We start from the raw sequence: 18,038 nt of genomic DNA, 5'->3' as shown, positions 1-18,038 counted from the left end.
CTGCGGAGGCTGTGCAGCACTCCAGTGAGCGTGACTGATTGTGGCTGAGGTAAGCACGGCTCTCGCAGGAGCGAAACCCTGGCCACGGCCGTGGCAGATCACGGCAAAGCGGAAGCTCAGTAAAGCTCGGACTGCGGCTGCGTCAGCGTGAATGTGTTGCACGAGCTGTGAGCTCTGTCTGCTCAGTGTGGGCCCGCCGCCGCTGCTGCACAAGCTGACACGCTGTGGTGAGAGCAACTCTGGTGATCAAAGTGGCTGTGACTGCTCGTGCAGAGAGTTGTCACTCCGGTGGAGTTAGCCGGCTGTGCGAGAAAGGCTGTGATGAACACAACTACAACAAGTGTGACCGGCTGCAGCTGGCCTGAGCAGGATTCAGCGAAGCTCTGTTTGTGCCACTCTGTTTCGAGCGCGGTCAGAGTGAGAGGCTGACAAGCTTCAGTGCTCATGCAATCTGCACACCCTGATGAGTGTTCCTCCGCTCACTAATCTGGGCAGCCCCACAGACTTTAATTTGTTTGCAGTCAGAGGTAAACGTGAGTGAGGCAAAACAAACCGCAATAATAGATGGATAAAATGTATTTGGTTGTCACACTACAGACGGCAATAATGCTGCCAAAATGAACGCTTCAATCATAGCGGTTAATTTCAAATATTTATTGCGTTATAAAAGAAACCAACATAACTACCTCATAACTCGCTTTGTTTACTTCCAGTGGCACAATTCTACCACATTATCCAATAAAGAAGTAGCCACAGTGTATTTATCGCCACATTCACCTTAAAGATGGATGCAAACAATTCCCTGTAAAATATTATCTAATTGATCTCAGTGTAAAAACAGAAGATTTTTGTTGCTGATGTTATTATTCATCAGCTTTGTTTGGGCTTTGTAAACAGAAAGAACAGGCTCAGTCACGTAATATCAGACCTGGCAGAGGGAGTGTTTGTTTATACCAGTAGTTCAGAGGTGGGCGTTAGGATTTTGTAGGTTTGGATAGCTAAAAAGTCTCACCAAATTAGAGTAGTGGAAATGTGAGAAATCATTAAAAAAAAAAAAAAAAACTGTACTCCTGTGAGAAATGAATGTTGAACGCTTTGTGCTCGCTGTGAGAACACAAGAAGTTACATTCGTATGTCCTGTTAATGACCTCGATGGCTCTTCAGTTCGGTCCGGGTTTGGTTTTTGACGTGAATGCATAGCACTGCATGCGAGCACATATTCCATATAAGCGCATACACGTTCCCTCGGTAGTTCTCAGGAGATTATCTGTCTCAGCTTAAAGATGCTGTGAAAGCATCAGCATTGTACAGTGTGTGAAATTTAACAACAGTGTGTGAAGTTGCAATATCCCTCACCTTACTCTTCCCTTCCATGTGTGTTGGAGAACCTATTTCGCCTTCAGTTAGCATCACAATTTAAAAGATTTATTTTGTCCATTGTGGGCTATTGTAAAAAAAAAAATGGTGATGATTTAAATATGAAAGGCTCATTCTGGGATAATGAAAAACCACAATTTAAATCAACCGACTATACACCTACAAAAGAAATTAAGTACAATTACTTTATTTTTAATGTGTGCCAAATGAAAATAATTACACGTACATTATTCAACTAATTATTCATTTTTTAATCAATTGGCAGCCCTAATATGAACATACTGTTGAGGTGAGACAGGTCATGTATGAGGTAACTGAAGGGGATTGCTGATTTCAGCATATGACTATACGACACCTGCAGGTGTCTGCAGGGCTCAGTATTTGCATCACAGTGGACACAGAGCTGACGTGACCCACTAGTCTCATCGTCGCATCGCTGGCGCTCATGTCTTACATCATTCAACCTTGACTTTATACCGAACAATAGGTTTGTAGGACAAGTGACAAAGCAGTTTTTTAAATAGCTCAGTGAACTGCGAGTCCATTCAAGCCAATGACTTAAATGTTTCCCACAGAACTGATTTAATCTTTGGCGATAGCGGACGCGCATGCACACAGGTCACTGTGGTCACTTCGCTCTCGCATGAGTGACGGGTGCATCGACGGGAGATTGAAAGAGAAGTTTTTGAAAGAGGGAACTTTACATGCACTGTTGAAGCTGAGAATATAAGGTCTGGCCGTGATTGCAAGAGCGCAAGGGAGCAGCAGAACAAAACATTAAGTTAGAGACGTCCATGAGAAGTAAAAATAAATTGGGTTCGTCGTGAAACTGTGGCAAGACAAATTAGAATACGATGGGCTGCAGCAGGATTTATGGGGGACAATGGGATTGATACAGCTTGCTTGACAACTCAAAAAACCCCAAAACAATTAATAACAAATATAACAGATGTTGTATGCTGTCAAATTGAGAAAGTTTGAAGAGTTAGATTATACAAAATGACTAAAGTTAATATGCAAAAACTTGACCTACAGTATTATTTTGAGCCATTTTCAACATGTCATTAATAACTGATAACATTGGTTGTTTTATGACTTACTTGGTTTATGGAAAAGTGCCTTGATCTGACTTAATGGGATATTGAAATTCAAAGCCTCAGTTGGCACAGATGCATTTAGTTAATAATGGTCAGGTTTTAGGAAATGATGGATCAATACTGGTGCGAGAGTGACATTCTAACCACAAGTGCAATTACTGTATTTACTTTATTTCAATGCACTTTGCTTGATGAAACTTAAAGGCCAGTGAAACCTCAGTAGTAACCTCGATGGAGTTCGTATTCCCTACTCCCTTTTTCTTTCTTGTTTCATGCATAAATGAAATCTGGCAAACTTCCTCTCCAAAACCCATGACCGCCACTCTTCATGCAACTCTGAACACGGAGCACTGACACTTGATTGTGTTTATACCTTCAAATTTCATCGCAGTCCCTTACACTGAAAATTAGAGTTAGCACATGGAAACGGGACAAGACAATATTAAGAGACAGAACGGCCCATTTGCTTGGAAGAGGATTATTAACCTTTCTGGATGCACTTGGCACCATTGGCGGTTGCTGGTCTTTGAAAGCTCATTTCAGTCCAAGTTATTTCTACATAAATCCTGCAAACAAACAACTAGGACAAGGAAATGTGATAATTATGTAAAACTGAAACGCTATAATGGTGTTTTTGTATAAGATGATATATGTACAAATGGAGATGGGCTATATTGGGGAACAAATGGCACACAACGACCAGCTATTTGTCTGCACACTTCCCTCGCAAAATCCACGCAGGACTGAGGCGGAAACGGCTCCGCTGTCGTGTATGTTTCTGCAGCGCTGTCGATCAAAAACTGGTTCCGCCTTTCAGACAGTTCCTCCAATCATCATGCAGATGCCCAGCCTCCGTTCCCGCCCACCCCCATCCACTTTTGTGGAAGCCCAGCTTCCCTGGAAGTGACCGTTTTCCCACATTTTGTCCAATCACCGACCAAAAAAACTTTTTTTTTGCCGTCCCATAGAGAACAGTTGAAGCTGAGGGAAGACGATCTGTCATCCGTGATAAACGGCGACGCACATTTAGTATTGAAATGTAAATACAGCACAGTACATATTTAACGACATTTTAGAGGAAGCTGAGCTGAGAAAACAAAATCCTATTCCTGTCTTCAAATAGGAACCTGTAACAACTGTTTATAAATGAATAAACTGACTGAAATTTGAAAGTAATATATTAGCATTCTCTATTATTAAAAGCACTGGTATACAGTAGATATGTTAATGATTAACTATTAGTCATTCCATTGCCATTAACCATCAATTTCTTTTTTTATTTCATTTGCCTGTCATTTCTCTGGAATCCACATGCTGTGTAATTAAGATTGGCTAGTACTTGGAGAGTGATGGTGAGTCCACATATCGCTGATTGGTTATTGGATGATCAGAGATGATGTAGAGCGAATGAAGGAAAGCCACTTCCTACGTCGCTGCGCTACATAATTATCACATTATTATAATGTGCTTTGACAATATCAAATTAGAGAACAGACACATGTGTCACAAAATCATCAATATTATTACACTGGAGGGAAATGTCTTGAATTACCGCCGGGCACACGCACTGGGGAGGAGAACTGGAAAAGGCCATGTTCTCCAAGGTTACCTGTGACAGCTTTTACGGGGTGGGGGGGGGACAGGACAGTCACAGCTGCAAGTCATCCTGTCCTCTCACAGAATTGTGTTCACACATTTGGCATGCAGTCAAACGTGTTCAAGGTGGCCGTCAGTGTCTGACAGACTTGTCCCCTTGTCTGTTTGTAACGTACATGGTCATGCATCCAGGCAGACTACAGTCCGACTGTCTAACTCGGAGACATTACGGCACCACCGCTGATTGCAAATGAATGTCGCGGTGCGACGTGCACATGGTCTTTGATATAAAGATGAGTTACTTTGCAGATAAACGTCCTTTGCATTCTTCAGATACAAGGACAAAGTGATGCACGTAGGCTGCAGTATGGCCCTGTTTTGGATTACCTTGGATTAACATTCATGTTTGCCCCCAGAGGTGAAGTAAAGCTTTTTACCTTATTTTTAGTACATCAGAAATGGTAGCTCATGTCTATTGTGTGCTGCGCAGCATTTACTATAATGTCATAAACCTCTGGCAGGTGCCAGCCAAGTAAAAGCTTAGACATACTAATACTCTGTTGAGTTAAAAGCACCTTTAAGGCTGGGTGATTCATTTATTTAATAATTAATTCATAATTGAATTCATAATTTTACCGCCGCCTTCTTGGGCTTCCATAGTTCATAGTGGTGCATGACTGGAGCCCAACGCCCCTGGCATTTCCCCAAAGAGACTAACAAGATGGCAGCAAGCAACGCAGTGTTTGTTCCCCCAAAACATGTGCTCATGCAAATGGTTTGGATTCGTATAGCACTTTTCTAGTCTTGATGACCACTCACGCTACGGTTTTGCCATTCACACCCATTCCCTCACACCTTCATACCGCGCATCTATGTGCAGTGCATTTTCTATCACTCATGTGTCATACCCATTCATACGCTGCCGGCTCAGCTGTCGGGAGCAACGGGGTTAAGTGTCTTGCCCAAGGGAATCGAATCCACAGCCTTCAAGTTGAAAGATGACTCGCTCTACCACTGAGCTACCATGTCACTCCATGTTTACCCATGTTTTGCTAGAACAGCGCTGCAGAGGTAACACATTCGCGTTTCAGGAAATGTCTCCATCCACAGGAACACCCCCTCCCCAATATAGCGTATTCTGTCTGCATGGAAACGCAAGGCTGGTGTTTTGAGATTTTCCCACTCTAGTAGTCGTTTTCCAAAAAATAGCGTTTCCATTTCCCTCCCAAAACACCAATCCGATAAATATTCAGAATATTCAACATGAGCATTCAACTTCTGTTGTGCCATCATGCGTATACATTCTTTTTCATGAGTGAATGCTGCCATTGTAGACAGGAAGATACAGTACACTGCTTCCAGAACTTCATGTTGTGAGCTGCAATTACAAATCAGGGTTTGATTTATTTAAAATACGTCACATATGCACTAATAAAATGTCACTTTTTTTAATAACTGACTTATTGTTGCAGCCCTCGGTGCTTGTCCTCATATTACCTCTCCGTTAGCTGTGAATATTGCATAATTTTCTCCATATATTTTAATGTTTAAATGATTTGATGTATATATTTATTATTTTTGCACTGTATTTTTTGGGACCCTATTTCATATCTTTTATAGATATATTCTATTTTTTTTTTTTTTTTTTTACATACTTTCTTTTTATATAACTTGTTGTATTGTTACAGGGTACATAACAGAAAAAGAATGTTGAGTCTTGAATCGTGTTGTGATTTAAATACAGCGACGGCAACAGTATGCTCAGAAATGCAGCACCCGAGGCTTTCAAAGCAGAGGAAGAAAGGATCACACCTTCCCTGCTCCACCATCTTCTCACCTCTCGCTGCTTTAACATTGATTCCATGAGCTGCTAATGTTCTTGTAGAAAGAACCCAGACTAGAATCTGAAGTCAAATTCCCTGTAATCCTCACTCAGGGGTCTCCCTGGTGTTCCCATGTCAAGGTTAAAGATGAATGCTGACTGTGCTGTTGCTGTCAGGAACTATAAATTCAAAAGTGAGCATCCAGTACAGTTAAAAAAAAAAAAAAAAATCATCTTTCATAATATTATTTTTCTTCAAACCATGGTGCCTTTTTTGATCTGAGGATTCCGCTTTCCCCATAGCTCCCTCTGTTTACTGAGGCATTTAGCTTAGACAGTCTTTAGACCAACACACAGTTTGTCCTATGACAAATCCTGGCAACCTGATGGTTGCTGTTCCTGACAAGAACAATTTATTATCTAATTTAAACTGCAGCACCTCTTTTGTGTATTAATAATATAAAATATATCCACCGCTATCATTAAACTGACAACATGTTTATGTTGAAGCCAAATCTGTGAAGATTTTTAGTACTCTCATTGTTACCATGGTCTCAGTGCTGTGCTTACACTTGCTTTTGATTTGACATTAAAAGAAAGTGTCTAATGAACTTGTGAATGTCACAACAATATAAAGAGTTTTTTTTTTTTTTAAACATGACTCACACAATGAACCTCTTACTGCAAAGGAATGAACTGCATTTTATTGTCTGCTGAGCCTGAAGTAAAGTTTTATTACCTACTTACCTTTATCACTTCTATTAGCGTTTAATCTGCCGAATATTCTCCTGATTAATAGTTGAGATCAAAAAATGTCAACAAATACGGAAAAATCCCAAGGTGACATATCCAAGACATGTGTTAAACTCCGGGTAAGTGTCCCAGACTTGAATATATTACATTTATTATCATAGCAGAGAAATAAACAATTGAGAACCTGGGACTTTTGGCGAGGACACAGGGGAAAAAATCCATCCAAAATCAGATAAACATGTGTATCATGTTTAGAGAGCTAAGATAAGAAATAAGTGTGTCCTGTTGATGATTTCCTGGAGGTCACTTCAATACTTATTGTAGGTCAATGACACTAGATGCCTGTCAATCATCTGAGGGCCTTGTGATTGCCAATTCAGAGACAACACGTGTGTCATTTTCTGACATTTTTGCGTACAACAGGCATTTGTATGAGCTGAAGCTATTAACTATGGACTGGGCCACTTGCCTTGGGTTTCATCTGCTTAGGTAAGCTTTTGGCAAGACTAAAATACGGACATAAGAAGGTTGTACTAACAGAAAACATTGGCTCCTGGCAGTGCTAGTAGCAGCACCAGCCACGAACCCTGCACTAATATCTGGGTGAGCTTCTGGAGGTCTGTTTATTATGTGCTGGTAGGACTAAACAGGCTTATTGAATTATTCTGGGACTGGCACCCTGAAGAGACTCCTTTAGCTACAGTTGGTACAGAGCTCCATGTGGAGGATGACGGGGAGAACTTCATGTATGTAGTGCAAACCGAGCCTCCACTGCAGCAAACAAGAAATTCAGCGAGTTGAATCAGAGTACATCGAGAACAACAGTTCCTTCTGAACGCACTCATTGAACGCGGACTTCCGTTGGATGATAGGAAATGACTTACTGCAACTGAAAAATGCCGTGACACCAGGCAGATGAACAGCTGTGGGCCAAAACCCACGCAGAAGTCCATTGACTCTGCTTTATGTACTTGACGACACACATTTTATTGCTCTACTTACTTCGTACACGCTATGGAGTAAATGATGAAGACCTGGGTTCATAACCCAGTCTGAAGAAGGTCCTTTCTGCATGGAGTTTGCATGTTCTCCCCGTGTGTGTGTGTGTGTGTGTGTGTTTTCTCCCACAGGCCAAAAACATGCAATATGGGGATTATGTAAATGTGACACTCTAAATTGATGTGAGTGTGAGAGTGGATGGTTGTTTGTCTCTATATGCAGCCCTGTGACGAACTGGCAAACTGTTGTGGAGGATAAAGAGGTAGAAGATGGATGGATGGATGGATGGATTTGACTCTGGCACCAGGTCTCAGAAATGACAAACCATACACTAGGTCTTTAACATTTTGACATTATCTGAAGGCCACCGTTGGTTCTCTTATACAGTGAGAGGGAGTCAGAGGTCTGCAACTTCACTGCGAGATGCCACTAAATCTGACATGCTGAACATTCAAATGATCAAAATAGCGTCATCTGAAGGCCAGTGGCGTCATAGTGAGATTAAATGTCCTGATAGACGTTTAATCTATCCCTTTAATCTAAGCCCTATTAGAAAACAACACAAACCCAAGAGGCGCTGTCTATGTGAAGGTGCACCGTCAGATTTTGCTCAAGCTCGCCCATGGTGATTATTTTTGCTTTTATGACTTTGCACAAGGATGGAAGCAGAAGGCCACTCAGTGGGGAATCTATCGAAGCTCCAATTGAATTTTGAGAAGATTCTTTGTGCGCTGCCAAAGCAGGATCACACACACACACATGCGCGCCATCATCCTTGTTTTTTTTCTTGATTGAATATTGTGTGATGAGCAGCAGGCTGTTGCAAAACGACGACAAAAACACATGGTATATGTCAGCATCTCAACGCGACGCAATTTTCCACTGGGTGCGCTCAACATTTTGTGACACCCTCTGGACAATTGTGACCCAAGTCCATTAAAACAAACGACAAGACGATTAAAGCTTTTGTCTCATCCTGAAACGATAATGCACCACTAGATCTCAGTGATCCTCTCTCCATATCCTAAGCCAAAAACACAACGTGAGACCAGATGTCAAAGCACACTTCACTTAATTTGTGGCATTCACCTTTATCCAAAGCAGTTGTCCTCACTGTCTTTTGCCAAATCCTTCAGGCAGCAATTCTCAACTTATCTGGATCACGTACAAAATCTAAAATAACTCCACCTCTGAGTTGTCTGCCATTTTCGATCAAACGTTTATTCAATGCTTAAATTCCTTTTCCACACGACTATTTAATTATTTTTTTTTTTACATATAACATTAATGTTTTGTCATTGGTCTTGGATTGTGTTTTGAGGGGTTTCTCAGGACCTGAAAACAAACAGCAGGTCCTGATGTGAAGTGTTAAGTGTTCATGTTTAACTTGTCGACCTGAAGGCTCAGACAACCTCGTTGAGGTTTTTGACATGTGGCTGTAGGACATACTGACACACGGTGAGCAATGACTTCGCTGTACATGCTGAAAGACCAGCCTGAGACATGGAGGTCTGCTGCTGGTGAATATATGGTAACCAACAGGGACACGAGGGAAAAACTTATTTAACAAAAAGCTGGCCTGATAGAATTAAAACCCTGTATGATGTCTTGCTATTTGACAGCCTTTTCTGACTGGAAAATAATCCCTGTGTTACTCTGTGAACCGTTCACTCCCTGCACCAAAGTCAATAGAGAAAATCATCAATTTCAAGTAAGGAGTTGTTGATCCACTGCTGGTTCTAAATCCTTGGTTCAGATTTCCCTTAGTGACAATACCCCACCGAACAAGGCAGGAGTCGACCAGCAACTCCTGTTTTCCTGTGAGCTAAAAATGGCCATTTTAACCCTACTTTGCTTTGGGATAGTGAGCCGTCTGCTAATTTTTGTTTCCTGTTGAGATGAAGTCATTAGCATATTCTTAAGATATCCCAGGCTTATGAGGGTGTAGATTGTATGAAGTGAGCCTTTTGTTCAGTGGCTAAAAATACTTTTTTTCCTTGTGTCCAAGCAGCAGCCACCATGTCTCTGGTCCTCAGTGCAGTGGGGCATGCATTGCAAAATATAGTGGGGCATCAGTGGTGACTCTGTGTTAGTAACTCTTACTCCTGAACCAGAGCTTTAAAGGTCACCGTAAACTAACAGACGGGACAATTTTCTAGTTTGGAGATGGATGAAGTATAAGCTATCCAAAGGATTTCACAGAACCATTACATTCTCTGCTACCTTTACTTATTTATTCCAACATCTACTCTACAAATACTCAAGCGTAATATAAATTTCCATTTTTCCATTTCTTTTTTTTTTTTTAGTTTGCAGAATGTGATATCGCAATAACGATTTCCCCCTCTTGTCCATCCCACGTAGCACAAACGGAGTGAGAAACAAAAGCTGAACATCTGTGGTGACAATGGATTCTGAGTGGCGGTTTTATACAGAGCCCGGATCACTTGTGAATCCATTTGGAGGCAGGGTGGCTGAACTGCAAAAAAATGCTCACAAATTAAAACTTCTCTGGCGACGGCTAAATGCAACCTCATTGTGAACGACAACCCTAATCTCAGCGGAGGACGGATTTGAAGAGGGGGCGACTGCACAACCGGCTCCAGCAAGTTCATCACCCAAAACAAGAGTCGATGATTTGCCGCGCTCGTGACGCATTTGTAGAAAATGTTCCGTGCGGTTTTTTGGAAAGCAGATTCGTTCTACTGAGTGACTGGGATGCTCCATCACACAGGAACACTGTCGTTATAGGGCTCCTCCGTCTCTGCCAGGCTAACTTATTACAAATCATCGCTTTGTGTAGGAGATTGCAGCTATGGCTGAACATTTGGACGGAGGAGGACGAGTGACAAACACAGGAAACCATCATAAATCTGCAGGCGTTTAGAGCTAACATTATTCCCATGTGAATGGAGGTTCAGTGATTAATCTTACTCCACTCCTGCACATAAATGAGGAAATAATGAGATAATGACGGAGGTGAGTAAAGTTCTTGCAAGCAGTGAGTACGTTGGGGGAGTCTAAGTAATGCAGGAGTGAAAATCTTTAAAATATTCAATAGCAATCTTTGAAAATGATATTTGCTCGTGCTGGGTGAGTGCAGTACGTGGGTAAGCACGTCTCGCTGTCTATATTAACTCTGCAATGCACTTGCATCCAATCAGGAGGAGAATATAAGTACTCCTGGTCACTAACCACAGATAAGCACTGGTCAGACGCTCCTTTACGGCGTCCAGCCTCTTAATTGTCCCGCTTTGCTCCGCCTCTCGTCATCTTTGCCCCGCGTTTCCTCTCCAAGCCTCCGAGCTCGTGACAGACGCGATCATTTCTGAGGCTCCGGCGCACTTGAAGAGCGCTCGTGATTCTTACCTCCTGTCAGCTGCTATCCTTATCACCATCAGCCAGTAGCTTCATGCTTTCGTCCCCATTGCCACTTGAGCTGTGAGACTGTCAGCGCACACTGACAGCTCAACAACAAGCTTCTCTTTCTGTGTAGAGCACCGCATGTGTGTCTTTTTGTGGCGCTGAGGACACATCTGTGCGTTTTGTGAGGACACGTTGTGGTGTCCACCGTGTTGTTCGGTTGCACTCTGTCCTTTTGTGTGTGGACGTTTTCATTTCTCGAACGCCTGTGCTGGAATATTAAATTAAGATTGGATGGTAGGGAGTGAACAATTAATTTTCAAATAAAAATTGTAATTTAACACAATTAGCAAATTGCTTAGACTGTTTCATTTTTGATTGTCCTATGTTCTTTACCATTTTAAATATACAGTAATTATAACACAATCAATTTGACAGCCCATGGCCAAGTGGAAGGGAGTTGGGCTTGGAACTTGAGGGTCGCTGGTTCAAATCCTGGGTCTAGGGTTGAGCAACCATTGGTCCCCAAGTGTAGATAAGTACTGCAAATAAATCTTACTTTAATTCTAATATTGACAGTGGACCCACAATGCTCTAATTGAGTAGTGTTACAGTTAAAGCCTACACTGTGTGTGGATGTGTGAGTGCAACATAAGGACAATTTGGACGCTACTCATAACTCGTAAATGCGTTTATAGAGTTAAGTTTAGGTGGGAAAAAAATCTGCGAGTGGTTTTTTTTAATATAATTTTTACGAATCAAGCGTTCAGTAATCTCAGTGAACATATTTTTAACTTTATTTAGCATCACCTCATGAGTTAAGGTATTTGTGTAAAACTCAGGACTGTTGGTTTAAGGAATTCAGTAGATCTGAGTGTCCTCACAAGTACAGATGGATGTCGTGCCTGTGCTGGCTGTTTACAAACTCCTGAAATAAATTTGTAGTTGAGGGTAAACCCATAATTTAGCATTTCCAAAACATGCAGCAAACATTAACACAAACACAGAGTGCCCTCCTATAATGCTGCGAGACATTACTCTCATTTATTTTTTAATAATTTGAGATACTTTGCATTTTACCGCATCACGCCTTACTGTGCCTGGAGGAACAATACAGCCAATGCTAATCCCTGCAACAATCTGCCTCTGTCTCTGCCCATGCCTTCCATTTGACTTACACATGCATGCTCCAAAGATTAGCAATTACAAACAGATCCTCTAATCATGCCACTTCAGATGTATCGGGTTCACCCAGTCGCAGAGGCGCGGCATATTTTTCTGTAACTCTGAGATAAGATAACACCTTCTCCTTCAGCTAAAGCTGCTCTCCCTGACGCATCCCTGATAAATGTGAGTCTGCTTCCCTTCCACCGTGCAGCCAGAAGAGAGGCATCTCATCTCCGTATGTCTGAGCAGATGAAGAAACTAGCAGAAAACTGTCATTTATTTTGTGGTTACACGCTTGTGAGTCTGGGGAGAAGTACAATGTGTGTGTGTGTGTGGTGCACAGACTGAGAGATGACGAGCTTTGAGCTACACACACACACGACTGTGCTTCACATCAAAGGAGAAGTGCAGTCAAAAACACATATACACGACTCAAGTACGGCAAACTCCGGCACACTGAATGACAGTTTTTGACCTTGACCTGAGTGATATCCAGGAATTAAACCCAGTGCACGACCTCTGACATTGGCTGGCTGAATGGCATAAGAGATGAAACGACAAGTGAAAGCCACACACGCGCTCTATCTTCCTACCTTAGTGCTTTTGAAATATGCAGAAGCAAAAGATTTTGTTTGTTGCTATACATCATGTGTAGGGCTGCACAATGTGGACCACAAATCATATTTTTGCACCTTACAGGAACAGCCACACCACCCTGACATTAAGCCGTCCATGCAGTCGATGACCGTCCATAGACCTCAGCGTTTATCAACAGGATCAACTGTGCTGCCGATAGCTTAGGTGCAGATTAAGAGCGATAACTGTAATTAGCCGTTGGTGGACATCGTCTACCTGTTTGAAAGAGAATGTTAGACAATTCTTGGTTGCCCCCCAACATCTCCAGACGTCTGGTTCAGACGCAATAAAGAAGAAACAAGCAAATGTCTTAGTGCACAAGGGGCTCATTTAAATGAACAACACTTCCATACTTTCCAGATTTACTTTGGTCATTTGGACGATAATAAAGACTTGTGGGGTGCAATATATCTGAACAAGTGCAATATAACTATAACATGAGCAATATACTCCCATAAATGCTGCAGTGTGTGTACAAGTGTATTTTATTATACTGTATAATAACGTTACTTAACCGCTTTCTTTGTTTCCTTGTTATTTATTCTGTTTATTACCACTGCACCTGCACGGAAACATAAATAAATAAATAAATCACGGACACGTTTACTATAACTATGTGTGTACACGTGGCAAACACAATCTCGAATTTAATTAAATTATGACATGGCCGTCGAGAGTGAGCGTCTGCGTGATGACTGAGTGACAAGATAAACAAAAGCTGCCGTTAATATTAATAAGTGCTGCCACTGATTCAGTTTACGGGTTTACCCTTTTTGCCTTTTGACTACCACCACCTGTTGTTGAGGAATGGGATTTTGTCTTGTGCGGATAATGAACATATTTGTCGGTTTGCTCGTTGGCTATATATACACCTGAACTGTTTGAGTGGCGGAGTTCTGTGGGCTACAGTACTACTACAGTATCTGTGCACACGGCTGCATTTTAAAAAGCATGTAGAGTAGGTGGTCAGCCAGAGCCAACCTCTCTCTCTACGGCTGTTGCCGTTACGTGTGTAATCCGGTTTCTTCCTCTTCTTCGCCCAGAAGAGCAACAACAAAAAGAACAACACAACAGCCATTCTGAGAGTGTGGCGTGATCATGTATTCTTTCTTGACTCGGCTCCATATGGAGAGCTGCGTGAGGGTTTGATGTTACCCTGAGGTTTCAATTATTCAAGCAGGTTGCCTCTGTTGTTATAGAACCGCCGCTCCAGCTTCGCTGTATGTGGCCACTGACAGTCTGCACTGTACAGGTTGACGTATAGCCTCTTGTGAAAGGAAAGGATGCGAGATGAGAGCGAGAGACGGAGAGAGTAGTGTGCTTTTAATGAGGCTGCCTTATGCCTCCCTATTAAATGTGCAGCAACAACACGCGACTAGACTTGAATCATGAAAACAAACTCATCAAGTGAATGAATATGTGCGGTGAGATGGGTTCTCAGGGCGGGGTTTGCAGGCGGCTCATAAGCCTTGTGAGGGTTTTCTGTCCAGCTGAGCAGCAGAGCCTGGAACTCCACTAAATGCGTGACCTGTCCAGAATGTAACCACCCAGTGTCCCTCAAAGGACAAGTGGTAGATAATGTTTGAATACATTTTTGTTAATCAATGTATCAATTAGTTATTTCTAGAGCGGCACAGTTTGGGGAAAGTACCTAATTGTGATTTGATTCAGTACTTAAAAAATTTAAAAATAGATCAAAAACAGTGGGGAAAGCATTAGCATGGCACACTTAAAACTGTAATCACTCTATATTAAAGTTTTAATTGCTTCCAACATTTCTTTTTTTATTTGCATTGATCATAGAGCCAAAAAAGAGGCCACACGGTTGGTGTAGTGGTTAGCACTCTTGCCTTTGCAGCAAGAAGACCAGGGTTTGAGCCCCGGTTGGAACAAGGGCGTTTCTGCATGGAGTTTGCATGTTCTCCCCTGTGTGTGCACTTGTGGCTCCATGTTCTCTGGCTTCCTCCCACAGTACCAAAAACATGCAATATGGGAATGAGGTCAAATTGGACACTCTAAATTGACCGTAGGCGTGAGAGTGAATGGTTGTTTGTCTCTGTGTGTGGCCCTGGACTGGTGAACTCCCCCCCCTGTCCCCCCCCCCCCCCCCCCCCCCCCCGTAGAGGATGAAGTGGTAGAAAATGGATGGATGGACAGTCAAAAATAATATTGCAACCTTTGTGATTTACTAATTGTGTGGTTTCATGCTGAGATTTGCATTTTAAATGATTAATTGCTCAGCAGCCCTAGTTGTTTTATCCAAAACATGCCAGAAAATTGTGAAAAAATATCAATCATCAACACAAATGTTTTATTTTGTCCACAAACCAAAGATATTAAGTACGAGGAGCCAAGAAACCAGAACATATTCAAACTTAAAGCTCCAGTGGGCATAATTTGGATTTTCTTTATTATGAAATTGGATGGGGCAGCCCTTGTCCAAGTGCAAAGAACTTGGTTCAAGTCCCCCGTTAGGTCAAGGGCCGGAATACCCCTTAGGAAAGTATCCAATCCCTATTGTTAATTGGACACTCTGAATTGACCCCAGCCACAGGGGGCCACATCCAGTGTACTCCTTGTGCCAGTCCCTAACCCACATTAATGGGTCTGGCATAAAAATCTCTGCCAAATCAAATATGCGGATCATCCGCTATGACAAACCCTAGACAGGACGAAGCCACGAGACAAAAAAAAAGAAGAAGATGCTTAGTATGTCCACTGTGGGCTACTGTAAAAACATGGTTGTCCAAAATGGCCGCCTTTGTAGAGCAGCACCTGCCCCTGATATAAACGTAAAAGACTCTTTCTGTGGTAATTAAGAACAACAATTTAAACAATCATGTGATTGAACACTGATAATTTGGACTTATTTTATTTTTCAAATCACAGAACTTGGTTTCAGTTCATATTTAGATGTGTGTGTATATATATATATATATATATATATATATATATATATGTTGACAAAGTTGACTATAGTGGCCATTCATCATTGCATCTAATTTTGAAAAAATATCAGATTACTGTTTTTCTGATAGATTAATTGCGATATAACTTTGAGAAGTCACTTTGTAAGACATATAAAACAATGCACTGAAAATACACTCTAAAATAAAATATCTGCCGTTTATGATCTGTATTACATACTCAATATACATTGACTACCCTTAATTTCATGTAATAAGTCTTAAATTACCTTTTTATTCAATATATAATATTTAATGTATTTCACAAATGCATTCAATAAAATAAAGGTAGTGCTTGTCAATGCAACATCCTTATCATGATATGCCATACTGAAAATCTAGGACAATATGGACTTGTAGCCCAGCCCTAGTCTGAGTTACCTTTAAGTGGGAAATGAAAAACAGAATTCACTTGTATTTGCCAGTTGCATTGCTTAAAATTGCGATGTGGGTTTAAAACTGTTCCAGCTTTAGTTCCCCACTCACGGTGGGTGAAGATGATGGTGAGGATAAACATGACAGAGGCATCAGTTTTATAGGCAGTGGTGTTTGTGGAGGGGGGCAGGCAGCTGCCAGACCTGTGTGGAGGAGAGGAAAGATGAGGATGAGGAGGAGGAGGAGCAGGGGGGGATGTATTTCCAAGGTTAAGTTAGCCATCACCTTATCAACAGTGTTGTCACTGGTTGCAGATGAAGCAGCGTGTCCGGCGCAGAGGGTCACGGCACGGACGCGCCGTGGCTGCGGAGGACGCGTGCGTCACGCGCGCAATTCTCTAATTGATCGTCCATTCACGGTGGGGAAAAGTAGCAATTTAAAAACCGCCGGAGCCGCCGTGTCGCATTCTGTTGAACATGTGTGTGCGCGCGTGTGCGCGCGTGTATGAGATGACTGTCCACAAGAAGTCGAGTCAAGCCAAGTAACCAAAACCAAAAAGCTTCTTCTTTTTCTATCACCGCCATGTCAGGCGCAATCCGCAAACATGAAACATAAAGAAAACAAGAGAGCAAAAAAACAAAACAAAAACAATGAGTTGCGCAAAACACCACACTTCCTAACGCTGAGGACATGTTTGTCACAGAAGGTGCACAAACATTGCATAAACGACGCACACAGCGTCCACTCTGACACACAAACACACACACATAGAGAGACCTGTTAAACCATCTATTTTACTGCGGTAGCTCCACAAACAGCAGTTGTTGCGTGTGAGCACAACACACACACACACACACACACACACACAGGCAGCATGTTCTACACAGCACATAACACAGTCACGTTACATGGCGCGCGCACACACACACACACACACACACACAGGTAATGAAAAGCGTTTAATAAGAATAATCATCTCACCACCAGTGGCAGCAGCAGCAGCAGCAGCAGTGACAGCAGCAGCAGTGGACTGTGCGTGTACGTGCGCGTGAGTGTGTGTGTTCTCGCTCCTTCTCTTTCTCTCCGACTGGGTTTCTTTTGAGTTCTGACGATTGGTCCGACTGATTTTTCCCTCAGCTCTTATTGTCCACTGGGTTTGAATCTCTCTCTCTCTCCCTCACCCTCTCACACCCTCCCTCTCTCTCTCTCTCTCTCTCTGATTGGCGCTGATCAGGAGGGGCAAACGAACCCTTAACCCAAAGGGCTGCTTGAGAGGCGCTGATCTGTCACACGCACGGTTGCAGGAGGACTCTCTCTCTCTCTCTCTCTCTGTTAACCTACCAGCTTGTCAGTGATGCGCTCGACAACTGAGGGTGACTCTTCAACCTCCTCTAACCCTCCCTCCCTCCTCCTCCCCCTCCTTGTTGTGCGTTATGGCACAGCAGCGCTCCCTCTCTCTCTCTCTCTCCCCCCCAGCACTCCTGCTTCAGCACTGACGCAGGTGCCCAAGGTCCAGTCTCCTCGTCCACGACTGACAGAGATGCCACAGCCTGTGAGCTGCTCCTGACAGTGATACAGAAATCAAAGAATAATGTGAGTGAGTCACTGCAGCAAGAGCAGGGGGGAGGTGGGGGGGGTGTGGGATGGGATGGGTCAGATCTTTCCTCCAGACTGTGACCTTGGAGTGGCGTGGTCTTCAATCGGAGACCTAAAGAGGGAGGGAATCCAAAGAGAATAAAGGGCACGTGTTGCCTTTATCTGTTCAAGGTGCCCCTGTGCAAGTCACCTCTAACCCCTGCTCATGCGGAATCAAACAGTACAAGACTGTGCATGCAAGTGTGCCATCTCCCAGGTGTGTTTATGTGAGTGTTTGTACAAGCAGCCACT

At 42.6% G+C, this 18,038-nt stretch overlaps 1 protein-coding gene across 5 annotated transcripts in view; it reads right to left on the bottom strand.

The window, feature by feature from the left end:
- Positions 1 to 17,503, bottom strand: part of gabra3 (gamma-aminobutyric acid type A receptor subunit alpha3) — a 115,339-nt gene extending 97,836 nt beyond the window's left edge. For all 5 annotated transcript variants that reach the window (XM_058628150.1, XM_058628149.1, XM_058628152.1 and 2 more), the window contains exon 1: positions 17,133 to 17,503. The gene's annotated coding sequence lies outside the window, so the exon portion shown is untranslated. The remainder of the gene's footprint in view (positions 1 to 17,132) is intronic.
- Positions 17,504 to 18,038: the final 535 nt, after the last annotated feature.

The sequence above is a fragment of the Solea solea genome, chromosome 4 (genome assembly GCF_958295425.1).
Source record: "Solea solea chromosome 4, fSolSol10.1, whole genome shotgun sequence".
Lineage (NCBI taxonomy): Eukaryota > Metazoa > Chordata > Actinopteri > Pleuronectiformes > Soleidae > Solea > Solea solea.
Note: the sequence above shows the minus strand (reverse complement) of the source record. Positions and strands in the feature narration are given on the sequence as shown.